The sequence below is a fragment of the Mus caroli genome, chromosome 11 (genome assembly GCF_900094665.2).
Source record: "Mus caroli chromosome 11, CAROLI_EIJ_v1.1, whole genome shotgun sequence".
NCBI lineage: Eukaryota > Metazoa > Chordata > Mammalia > Rodentia > Muridae > Mus > Mus caroli.
Genome location: NC_034580.1, coordinates 12,454,748 through 12,465,304, shown reverse-complemented (window position 1 = coordinate 12,465,304; position 10,557 = coordinate 12,454,748).

Genomic DNA, 10,557 nt, shown 5'->3' with positions numbered 1-10,557 from the left:
CCCTTCCCTTCCCTTCCCTTCCCTTCCCTTTCCTTTCCTTTCCTTTTCTTTTTTTTTAGAAATTGCTCCTTATTTCCATGTCCCACTTTTAAAGTAGGTTGATTTGTTTTCCCATGTGTAAGCTGCCTAGTGACTGAAGTGATGGTGTCCTTTTTGTGCAGAAAGTTTTATTTCATGAGGTCCAATTTGTTGTTTGTTTTAATGCTCTTGCTAATGGCATTCTGTTCAGAAAGTCCTTTCCAGTGCAAAGAGTTCCAGTCTATTTTTTACTTTGTCTTCTGTCATAGACAGTGTATTAGGTCTTATGATAATGCCCTCGATGTCTTTGGAGTTGAGTTTTATATAGAGTGACAAAGAAACATTGAGTTTTATATTCATAGATATACTCTCTAATATGACAAGCACAATATTATGAAAATGTTGAGTTTTTTTCCAATGCATATTGTTAGTATCATTGTGAAAAATCAGTTGGCTCTAGGGGTGTAGGCATTTATGTGGGTCTTTAATTATAACCCACCAGTTAATGAATACTGTCCTTATGAGAGTACCATGCTGTTTTAGTTACTATAGCTCTATTGTATAGATTGAAATTTAGGATCATAATCTCATGGATTTGTTTGTTCATTTTGAGGGTTGTTTAGCTATAATGGATCTTTTGTATTTCCATGAGAAAATTAGTATTTTTTCTTTTACTTTCTGTAAAGAATTTCATTAGACTTTGGATGGAAATTGTGTTGAATCTTTAGTTTGGCAGAATGGCTGTTTCTCCAATCTATAACTATAGAAAGTCTCTCTCTCTCTCTCTCGTCTTCAGTTTTCATTGTTCAAGGCTTTCACCTCCTTTGACTAGATTTACTCCAAGACTATTTTTGTTGTTGGTGACTTCTTTCTCAGTGGTTCTCTCTTGTATACAACAAGAGTACTGGTGTGTGTGTGTGTGTGTGTGTGTCTGTGTGTCTGTGTGAATTTTGCATCCCACTACTCTGCTGAACATATTTATCAGTACTTTATGAGTTTCTTGCTGAATATTTGGAGTCTTTTATTCATAGAATCATATCACCTACAGATAAAGATGTTTTGGCTTCTTCCTTTTCTATCTATATCCCCTTTATCTCCGTCACTTGTGCAATATTGCTCAAAGGACTTAAAGGATGCTTAAAGAACTACATCTTCACTTAATTGTCCATTACCTTTGTGTTCAGAAGCTTTTTGTTTGTTTGTTTTGCTTTATGTGGTTATATTTTTTTATTTGTTGGTTTTATTTTCTGAGCCCCAGGACCCTACATATAACATTGCTGCCTGTTCCTATATGTTGAAAAGAATTTCCTGCTTTTTTTTTTTCCAAGCAATTTTGGGCTATTAAGTCTTATTTTGAAGTTGTGGAACCATTTTCAGTTGAGTTTTCTGTGAGGTGAGCTGTAAGGATCTACTTTTGTTTTCCTGTATGTTGGAAAATCCAATTTTCCCATTGCCATGTGTTGAAGGTACAGTCTTTCTCTCAGGGAACATTTTTGGTAATTTTGTCAAAATGCAGGTAAGTGTATGGAAATACTTTAAGGAAACATTTTAATTTGTATACTATTTAGAAAATATCCGGTTGGTTAAATGGTCTAGGAAGTGAAAGAGTCTTCTACTAGGCATCTGAGATTGATCACTGGAACTCATAGAAAGTCAGAAGGAGAGAACAATGTTGCCCTTTGAACTCTACACATGTGTAGTGGTACACAAGTTCCCTCTCATACATCATATACACGCACATATGCATGTGCACAAACACACACACACAAAGGTAGTAATAATGTCATCTTTTCTAGATACTTAAACTATATTAATTAATTGTGTTAAACCATAGATATCTACTGTACTGCAGAACATTTGAAGATATTTTCGCTGTGAAACTGGATTCCCTTTATATGTGAACAGTGATTACTCTTCCCAGGCCGTGATATCACTGTTCTATATTCTTCCTCTCTCTCTCTCTCTCTCTCTCTCTCTCTCTCTCTCTCTCTCTCTCCTCTTTCTTTTTTGGGGTTTTCAAGACAGGGTTTCTCTGTGTAGCTCCAGCTGTCCTAGAACTCACTCTGTAGACCAGGCTGGCCTCGAACTCAGAAATCCGCCTGCCTCTGCTTCCCAAGTGCTGGGATTAAAGGTGTGTGCCACCACTGCTCAGCCTCTGTTTCTTTAAGATCTGATAGCACCCTAAAGCCATCCATATTGTTTCAAATGTGTGTGTACTTGAGCTGTGTGCACTGGGTACATATGACTTTTTAAATTTTAATTCCATCATTGTATACTTATAAATGTCAAGTTCAGTTCCAAATCCTTTATTAGAAAAATTTTGTCTCCTAATGTATGCTTTTCTATTTTTGATTTCTGGTCCTAAGTGGTAACTACAGTTTTCACTTGTTATTTTGTCTGGCATTTAACTGGGTTACCATTGACAACACATCTGCTGCAATATTGAACTGTGGAAATTATTCCATTCCTGATATAGGAGATGATAGTTTAATTCCCTTACATTCCTCTCCTCTACCCTTACCATCTTGGAGATAAAATTGTGGCTTTCACAGCCATTAATATTAATAGTATATTCATTTTTCTAGTATTAAAACATTTGTGTATGTTCAACATGTATCATATAAGATTATTTAATTCATTTAATTTTTTGTCATTTCTTTCTAAATTATTTATTTTTTCTGATTATAATATAATTATTATATCACTCTTACTTCCTTTTCCTTTCTTTAAATTCTCCCCTACACACTTTTTTGCTCTCTTTCAAGTTCATAGATTCTTTTTTCACTAATTGTTACATTTGTATATATGTGTATGTGTATATATGTGTATGTGTGTGTGTCTATGTGGATATATCCATGCATGCATATTACTAAATACATAAATAACACCTACCTAATTTGTATAATGCAATTTTTATGTATGTATTTGTTTTGAAGGCTTACCAGTTGGTATTGGATAGTCAATTGGTGTCTTCTTCCCTGGGAAAAACTATTTTTCCTGGCCTTAGCATTTCTTAGTTGGCTGAAGTTCCTTGTGCATGACTAAGGCCCTAATTCTCTTTCCTCAATTCACATTAACATGTGGGATTGGATTCTGTTTTCATAACATGTACATTTTGTTTTGTTTCTCTCTTCAGACTTTCTCATCTGAGGCATGATTTAGCTCTTCATTACTATTCTGTTGTTTATTAGTACATATAATTTTTAAACTTTGTACTAAGTGTGCTCTGGGACCATGAAATTCTGTAAATCTGAGACTACTATAAGGCTGACATAGATGTGACCCACATTAAGAATACCACTGACCTCTATCTAAGTAAAATCAATTCTGATTCTCATATATTGGCATTGAAGAGATTCAATCTGTAGAAAATTTCACATTCCTGTTTATAAATCCACTTATTAAAAATTCTCTCATATTTTAATTCAATGTAATAGTAAAAGAAACTTGTTATAGTGTCCTATTTCTATAGCACTTTTCTCTCCTTGTTGAGATTTTTATCATACAAGCAAGGAAGACACAGGTCTATATGTGAGCAGTGAACTGCTTGTAACATGGAAAGTCTGAAAGAGAGCTTTGTCATTTTCAATGCCTGCCTTGAGAATTCTCATCCTTCTGAAATGACTCTGGTAAGTGTTTCCTTTTACCCAGTTTAAATTTTTGTGTTGTGTTTTAACAAGCAATAGAATCTTAGGTTTTCCAGAACATTTCTGTTTTAAGTTAACGTATTGTAAAATTGTTTTTCTTGTGGTTGCCATAGGTTTTGAAACTGTGACTCATTCCCATCTCTGATCTTGTCCCTGTGAAGATTGTGGTTGGCAGGTTGATAACAACCCTGATTATGGAATGGGTATTGCAACTTTGCATCAGGAAAACAGGAGAATGTTTCATTCAAAAGCACGTGGAACACTAGGAAAGTGCTTGACATTAAGTGCTTACCAGTCAGTGATAAAAATAACAGATATGAAGAAATGGAAACTTTGGAAGAAAAATATAACTTGCCAAAAGAAGCCAGAAGGTAGAAATTATATGGAAAAATCCAACTGATGAAATCACTATCACCAAAGAAAAAAAGAATGAATCAGCGCAAACTCTTTCTATGAAAAACTGTAAATAAATGAACAATATTCATGCAACATCAAGATATGAAAAAGGGGAGAAAACAGTCCTAAAAGTGGGTGAAGGATTGGAAGGGCAGAGTGATGAGCAGGAAGAATAAACTTCTCACATAAGAGAAGAGCAGCTACTCTGAAAAGCAAGATGGATAACATCATTTTTCTGGAAAAATACAAACTTCCACAATGGAACACTTTTAGTCCTTTTTATGTTCTATGTATACTTCATTTTTTTTTTACATTTTTGAGAACTTTATATATGAGTATTTGCTTCATTTCCCTCACTCTTCCTCCACTTTCTCAAACGTATGACTTTTAAAATAATTATTACATACACACCCCACATTTAAAGTTGCTTAAAATTTCAATATGTAGGTGAAAAAATTGAAGAAGTAATTTAAAAAATACATTCTTCTGAGAATAGCTCATAGATCAGATTTCAACAGATGAATTTTAAATTCATTAAATTTTCTGACAATGTTATTGGAAATATAGGGCACAAAGAAGGTATAAATCTTCCTTTTACATATCTGATTCTAGTAAAATGGTAATAATAAAAGTGATGGTAGCATTGAAGGTAAAATTGTAGAAAATTAGAGTAAGGAAATGCAGATCTAAAGTAAATTTCTAGCAAAAGAATCTAGAAATTCAAGAGTGCAACAATTTAATCAAGAGGATTCACTATCAAAAAAATTTTGGGTCGGAGAGATGAATATCTAAGTATAGCCTTTCCTGGGCAAATATAAGGAACTATTTCAGATTCCCAGAAGCCACATAAATGTATCTTGTGCTAGTATGTGTCTGTAATCCAAGTCTCACTATAGTGAGATGGGAGGGAGAAACTAAAGAAGTCCCAGAGCCAGGCGTGGTGGCGCACGCCTTTAATCCCAGCACTCGGGAGGCAGAGGCAGGCGGATTTCTAAGTTCGAGGCCAGCCTGGTCTACAAAGTGAGTTCTAGGACAGCCAGGGCTATACAGAGAAACCCTGTCTCGAAAAAACCAAAAAAAAAAAAAAAAAAAAAAAAAAAAAAGAAGTCCCAGGAGCCTGATGGCCAGGTGGACATGGAGTTCAATAAAAGGCACCATCTTTAACAAGGTTAAAGGGGAGAACAAACACCTGAGATTGTCCTCCACTTCAGCATGTAGGCTGCGGCACTGATAATGCCTGCATTTTTACACACAACATCTTCAACACACACACACACACACACACACCATACACCCAGATACACATGGACACACTCAGGCAGGAAAAGTTTAGCATATTAAGATGGAGGTTAAGTAATGCACTTAATCAACAAATTACAGAATTGAAATATAACCATGTCCATTTGATGTTAAAAAGTTATCTCATTAACAGTAGAATCAATTCCTTTTATCTCTACAGTTAAATCAATAGCATTCATAGTGGATTTAGTTCTCTTTAAAGATGGTTTACAATGAAGACCTTTTCATTACTTTCTCACAAAAAATTGCAGAGTATATATTAAAAAATAGTCTTTAAAACATTAGAAAGGTAATGTATATTATCTACAGAAGAATAACCCACTTTCAACAAATGCCTTAAAAATACTGGCAAGTGGAATAATTCATGCCATATTTTTTCTCGGGTGATATGAGCAAATTTCTATTCATTACAACCCAAACAGGTAGTAATATCAACAGACCCCACAGTAGGGCTATGTTCCTTCTTGAGTTCTCCAATTGAATTTTTCAGTCATATCTAATTACCTTCAGGGAACCTTTGCATCTCTACCAGTCCTTGCTAGTGCAAGTCTAAACTCTGAGCCCTCCTTACCCCTTTATAACAATCTATAACCTTCAGTTATAACACACACACACACACACACACACACACACACATCATTATGTGAACTATTGTACAATGTGGGAATTAATAATCTTAATTCAGATTGGAATTAAAGAATGTATAATTGGCAGTGGCAGTTCAACCCAGTTTCAAAGAAAATCAATCAAAAGTACTTGGCAAACTGAAGACAAGGACATCAACTTAGTTTGTGAATTTATTGTTATTCAATAAATTCTGACTTGTGAGTAGGCATAAATGTGTCTGTCTACATACAAGCATGTATAAACACATGTCAGTGCTTTTTTGCATAGTGCATTCATGATGAGGAAAATATTAGTTGACTTTGGGATAACCATTGAAAATTAAAAATAGAATAAAAATTATATAATAGGAAGGGAAAATAAAATCAGGACGTTAAATCAACTATATTTGTAAAATTTTCAGTTAAGGTGAAATGGTGCAAAATGGTAAAATAGAATCAAAAAACACAAATAACAAATGCTAACAATAAAACAATACAAATTAAATTAAAAATATGTGAGGAATGAGAATTTCAGCACTGCAATGATAACAAATATAACAGAAATAAAATGCATTTTGTAGTAATCAAAAGATGTAATTTTAATTGATACAGGATCTCATGTAGCCCAGGTTAGCATGAAAACTCACTGTGTAGCCAAGGTTGACTCTGACTTCCTGAGTCCCCTGTATCCAATTCCACAAACTGGGAGGATAAGAATGTACCACTGTCCCTATGTTAATAAAATTACAAAAATTTAAAATTAATGAATCTGTCTTTAAACCACATTGTTAAAGTGCTCAATTTCCTGCTCTGGCTTCTGAGTTCTATACTGAAAAACACTGACATAGAGCACTTCTGATATGGGAATATAGGGGTGGTCTAACTTTTATCAATTGTTAGTTGGACATACCTTGCTGGGACAAGGATTCTGGAAACTAAGTAGTCTCTAAAGCTATCTTTAACCAGTGACTTTTGGGTTCTGTCTCACAGACTACAGTTGTTGAGTAGAGTTCAGAAGGAAAACAAAAATAAGTCAAAAACACCAAATGAGCATGGATCTGACAAGAATTACCAATATCAAAGCAAACGGTTTTCATGGGAACAGCTTAGGAGCGTTCCCAGTCATAGATGCTAAAAGAATGTTCAAACAGTGCAAAGGAGTCATAAATGTACTCCAAGAGTACAACAAAACCTGAATAAAATAAAGAAGGAAATTCAGTGTATGGAACTGAATTCAACAGAGACTGAAGAAAAAACAAGCTCAAAGGATGATAAAAATAAAAAGCTCAGTTAGCCAAATAAAATGAACAGTGGGAAGTCTCAACAGAATAGATTAAATGATGAGTCTAAACTGGGTAGAGGAATTGGATCACTAAAGGTAAATGAAAAATATCAAACATATGAGTAGAACATGAGAAATCTTCGGGTTATTTCAAAAAACCATGAATCGTGTGATTAAAGGAAGAAAAACTACATGAGAGAAGCATAGAAAGTATTTTCAATAAAGTTATAGAAGAAAAATTTCTAAGAATAGAAGATACTGGAAGGAAAACTACAGACTAAAGAAGGTAAACACTCAAGGGTCTACAGAGGAAAAATAGACAATAGTAAAACACTTGATTCAAAGAGGGGTGCAACACGATATAAAAGAAACAAAATGATAGAAATTATACATGCCCTTCAATAAAAACTCTAAATATACCATCCATGTCCTTTTGGTACTGTGTTACCTCATTCAGGATGGTAATCTCAAATTTCACCCATTTGCCTGCAAAATTCATGGTGTCCTTGTTTTTAATAGCTGAATACTATTCTATTGTATAGCCGGGCCACATTATCTTTATCTATTCGTCAGGTTAGGGACATCTAGGTTGTTATTATTTTCTGTCTGTTATGAATAAAGCTACTATGAACATAGTTGAGAAAAGTGTCTTTGTGGGATGGGGGAGCATCTTTTGTATTTATGCCCAGGAGTGGTATAGCTGGATCTTGAGGTAGAACTATTCCCAGTTTTCTGAGAAAATGCCAAATTTATTCCCAAAGTTGTTGCACAAGTTTGCACTCCCACCAGCAATGGCAGAGTGTTTCCCTTGCTCCACATCCTTGCCAGCATGTGCTATGTCCTGAGTTTTGATCTTAGATATTCTGATGTGTGTAACATGAAACCTCAGAATTGTTTTCATTTGCATTTTCTTTTTTTTAAAGATTTATTTATTTATTATATTTAAGTACACTATAGCTGTCTTCAGACACACCAGAAGAGAGCGTCAGATCTCACTACAGATGGTTGTGAGCCACCATGTGGTTGCTGGGATTTGAACTCAGGACCTTTGGAAGAGCAGTCAGTGCTCCTAACTGCTGAGCCATCTTTTCAGCCCCTCATTTGCATTTTCCTGATGACTAAAGACTTTGAACATTTTTTTAAGTGTTTCTCTGCCATTTGAGATTTCTCTGTTGTGAATTATCTGTTTAGCTTTGTACCCCATTTTAAATTGGGTTATTTGGGCTGCTGGTGTCTAATTTTTTGAGTTCCTTATAAATCATGGATATTAGTCCTCCATTAGATGTAGGGTTGGTAAAGATCATTTCCCAATCCATAAGCTGCCAATTTGTCCTGTTGACAGTGTCCTTTACCTTACAGAAACTTTTCAGTTTCTTGGGGTTTTTCAAATGTTAACCTTAGAACCTGTACTGGCTAGTTTTGTGTTAACTTGACACAAGCTGGAGTTATCACAGAGAAAGGAGCTTCAGTTGGGGAAATGCCTCCATGAGATCCAGCTGCAAGGCATTTTCTCAATTAGTGATCAAGGGGGAAAGGCCCCTTGTAGGTGGGACCATCTCTGGGCTGGTAGTCTTGGGTTTTATAAGAGAGCAGGCTGAGCAAGCCAGGGGAAGCAAGCCAGTAACATCCCTCCATGGCCTTCCTCCATAAGCTCCTGCTTCCTGACCTGCTTGAGTTCCAGTCCTGACTTCCTTTGGTGATGAACAGCAGTATGGAAGTGTAAGCTGAATAAACCCTTTCCTCCCCAACTGCTTCTTGGTCATGATGTTTGTGCAGGAATAGAAACCCTGACTAAGACAGAGCCTGAACTATTAGTGTTCTGTTTAAAAAATTGTCACCTGTACGAATGCTTGCAAGGCTATTTTCTACTTTCTCTTTTGTTAAATTTAGTCTATCCAGTTTTATGTTGAGGTCTGTGATGCACGTGGACTTTAGTATTGTACAGGGTGAAGTGAGTATGCCTGAATTTCACTTAAAAGGGGATATAAAATAGACGAGAGAGAGAGAGAGAGAGCGAATATGAGGGAGTGAACTGGATGGTAGAGGGGATGAGGAGGAGCATGGGGAGGGGTTCAGGATCAGATGTAAGAAGGGAGAGGATGGCCAGACAGCCATGAGAATGTATGGAAATATGCAACTGACTAGCTGCGGTTGGGGGTGGGACAGAGGAAGGAGGCATGTCCAGGAAATGACAGAGATCTGGGATAAGGGAGGCAACCAAGTTCAGTGGAGGGTTACCTTATCTGTGAATCACGTCTTTGGAGATAAGGAATCTGAAGAGGCCACCTCCTATAGTCAGGCAGGAACCTCAGTAGAACAATCCCCCACAAAACTTTTGACCTAAAATTTATCTTGTATACAATATATGCAGGGACAGGAAATGGAACAGAGATTGAGGGAATTGCCAACCAATAACCAGCCCAACTTGAGGCCCATCCCATGGGCAAGCACCAATCCCTGACACTTTTATTTTTTAATTAGATATTTTCTTTATTTATATTTCAAATGTTATCCTCTTTCCTCTGAAAACCCCCTATGCCATCCCCTCTCCCCTTGCTCACCAACCCACCCACTCCAGCTTCCCTTTCCTGGGATTCCCCTATACTGGGGCAATGGGCCTTCACAGGACCAAGGGTGTCTCCTCCCATTGATGTCCTACAAGGCCATCCTCTGCTACATATGCGGCTGAAGCCATGAGTCCCTCTATGTGTACTCTTTGGTTAGTGGTTTAGTCCCTGGGAGCTCTGGGGGTAATGGTTGATTCTTATTGTTGTTCCTCCTATGGGGCTACAAACCCCTTCTGCTGCTTGGGTCCTTTCTCTAGTTCCTCCATTGGGAACCATGTGCTCAGTCCAATGGTTGGCTGAGATCATCCACCTCCGTATTGGTCAGGCACTGGCAGAACCTTTCAGGAGACAGCTATATCAGGCTCCTGTCAGCAAGAAATTGATGGCATCTACTATAATGTCTGGGTTTGGTGACTATATAAAGGATGGATCCCAAGGTGAGGCAGTCCCTGGATGATCTTTGCTTCAGTCTCCGCTCCACACTTTGTCTCGGTATGTCCTCCCAAGGGTATTTTGCTTCCTCTTCTAAGATGGACCGAAATATCCATACTTTGGTGTTTCTTCTTCTTGAGCTTCATGTGGTCTGTGAATTGTTATCTTGGATATTCTGAACTTCTGGACTAATATCCACTTATCTGTGAGTTTATACCATGTGTGTTGTTTTGTGATTGGGTTACTTCACTCAGGATGATATTTTCTAGTTCCATCCATTTGCCTAAGAATTTCATGAATTCATTGTTTTT